Here is a 2799-nt window from a genome sequence, read left to right as displayed (position 1 = left end):
CGAATCCACTGTCCGCGGCACCAAGGCTCCTGTCCCACTATCGCTCCACTGCTTTCCAGGTGATTACTCCATTATTTAGTTGCAATTCCAGTTTGGTTTTGGGAGGAGGTCAGCGTGACTCCCTTTCCCTCCTCCGCCATCTTTTTCTCTCACCTCAGCTGATGTTCTTATAGGAACTCCTTTGTAGGTAACTACTTTTCTCTCTTCTTGCTTTTAAGATTCTCTTTTTATCTTTGACCTTTGACATGACCTTTTAATTATGATTTACCTTGATGCAGTCCTTTTTGTGTCTATTTTGTTTGTGACTCTCTGCGCTTCCTGGACTTGTTATCAGGATACTAGAAAAACTCATTGGGTACTTTAACAGCATAAAAAAGACCCAAGCAGAAATGAAAGTTACATTAAGTGAAATAAAGAAAAATCTATAGGGAACCAACAGTGGAGTGGATGAAGCTGAGAATCAAATCAACAATTTGAAACATAAGGAAGGAAAAATCATTTCTTTTTCACAATAGCAAGAAGAAAAGAAATTTAGCTTTCTAAGTTTTCCAGAGCTGCACATAGGTGCAGGTGGGTGAGTGGAGCCTACATGCCAGTAGCCTGGAGCTGAGTTCGTCACAAAACATATGTGACCCTGCAGAGACCCTTCGAGAAATCCTGCCTTTACCAAGAATTGAAGCTGATTGCAGAATATGGGCTCCAGAACAAATGTGAGGTCTGGAGGGTCAAATTTACCCTGGTCAAAATTTGTAAGGCTGCTCAAGAGCTACTGACACTGGATGAGAAAGACCAATGGCATCTGTCTGAAGGCAATGCCCTGCTGAGGTGACTCGTGCACATTGGGGTGCTGGACATGGGCAAGATGAAGCTGGATTACATCCTGGGCCTGAAGATTGAGAATTTCTTGGAGAGGCACCTGCAGGCCCAGGTCTTCAAGCTGGGCCTGGCCAAGTCCATCCACCATGCTCATGTGCTGATCTGCCAGCGAAACATCAGGGTCCGCAAGCAGGTGGTGAACATCCCATCCTTCATTGTCTGCCGGGATTCCCAGAAGCATATAGACTTCTCCCGTCAGTCTCCATACAGGGGTGGCTGCCCAGGCTGAGTAAAGAGGAAGAATGCCAAGAAGGGCCAGGGCAGGGCAGGAGCCAGTGAAGATTAAGGAGGAGGACTAAGGAGGAAGATTAAGCTTCCTCATCCCCCCATGGGCTGGTGGAGTGTCTAGTTTTCCAGTCAGATAATAAAACAGATGAATACTTTGAAAAACAAAAAAACAAAAAACTACTCGACCTAATAAGTGAATTTAGCAAAACAGCAGGATACTTAGTCAATATTCAGAAATTGAAGGCATTTTTGTTCACCAAAAATGAAACATCAGAAGCAGAAATCAGGAAAAAAATCCCATTTGCTACACCAACAAGAAAAATAACGTACCTAGGAATAAATTTAACCAAGGAGTTAAAAGACCTGTATGTAGAAAACTATACAACACTGAAGAAAGAAATTAAGGAAGACACAAATAAATGGAAGCATATACTGTGTTCATGGATTGGAAGAATTAACATCATCCAAATATCCATACTACCCAAAGCAATATATAGATTCAACGCAATCCCTATTAAAATACCAATGACATATTTCACAGAGATAGACAGACATTTCTAAAATTTATATGGAACCATAAACGACCCCGAATTGCTGCAGAAATTTTGAGAAAGAAAAACAAAGCAGGATGGATCACAATAGCTGACATCAAACTCTACTACAACGCCACTGTAATCACAACAGTCTGGTATTGACATAAGAACAGACACATAGATCAGTGGAACAGAATAGAAAGTCAAAGAATAAACCCATGTCTCTATGGTCAATTAATATTTGACAAAGGGGCAGAAGCATAAATTGGAGTAAAAATAGCTTCTTCAACAATTGGTGTTGGGGGAGCTGGAGAGCTACATGCAAAAAATTGAAATTTGATCACCAACTGACACCATATACAAAAATAAATTAAAATGGATAAAAGACTTAAATATAAGTCACGATGCCATAAAAGTCCTAGAGGAGAACATAGGCAGAAAACTCTCAGATATCCTCATAGCAATATTTTTACCGATATGTCCCCTAAAGCAAAGGACATAAAGGAAAGAATAAACAAGTGGGACTTCATCAAAATAAGAAGCTTCTGCATGGCTAAAGAAACCATCAGCAAAATGAAAAGGGAGCCAACTGTATGGGAAAATATATTGGCCAATGATACATCAGATAGGGGTTTGATCTCCAAAACATATAAAGAACTCTCATGACTCCACTCCAAGAAGACAAACAATCCAATTAAAAAATGGGCAAAGGACCTGGGTAGACACTTCTCCAAGGAAGAGATACAGAGGGCCCAGAGACATTTGAAAGGAGGCTCAGCATCACTAGCCATCAGAGAAATGCAAATTAAAACCACAATGAGATACCAATCAGAATGGCCATCATAAACAGATCAACAAACAACAGGTGCTGGCGAGGCTGTGGAGAAAAGGGAACCCTAGTGCACTGTTGGTGGCAATGCAGACTGGTGCAGCCACTGTGGAAAACAGTGTGGAATTTCCTCAAATAGCTAAAAATGTAACTGCCTTTTGTCCCAGTGATTCCTCTGCTGGGATTATACCCTAGGAACCCCAAAACACCAATTCAAAAGAACCTATGCACCCCAATGTTCATAGCAGCACAATTTACAGTCTCCAAGTGCTGGGAGCAACCTAAGTGCCCATCAGTAAATGAGTGGACCAAAAAACTATGGTACCTTTACAC

The 2799-nt window shown here is 41.2% G+C and overlaps 1 pseudogene; it reads left to right on the top strand.

Moving 5' to 3' along the window:
* Positions 1 to 589: 589 nt before the first annotated feature.
* On the top strand, positions 590 to 1162 carry LOC129073357 (40S ribosomal protein S9-like; annotated as a pseudogene).
* The last annotated feature ends 1637 nt before the right edge of the window (positions 1163 to 2799 follow it).

This window comes from Pteronotus mesoamericanus, unplaced genomic scaffold (genome assembly GCF_021234165.1).
Source record: "Pteronotus mesoamericanus isolate MK-2021 breed Mesoamerican mustached bat unplaced genomic scaffold, CSHL_Meso_final contig_40, whole genome shotgun sequence".
NCBI lineage: Eukaryota > Metazoa > Chordata > Mammalia > Chiroptera > Mormoopidae > Pteronotus > Pteronotus mesoamericanus.
This window is presented reverse-complemented; position numbering and strand designations above follow the sequence as displayed.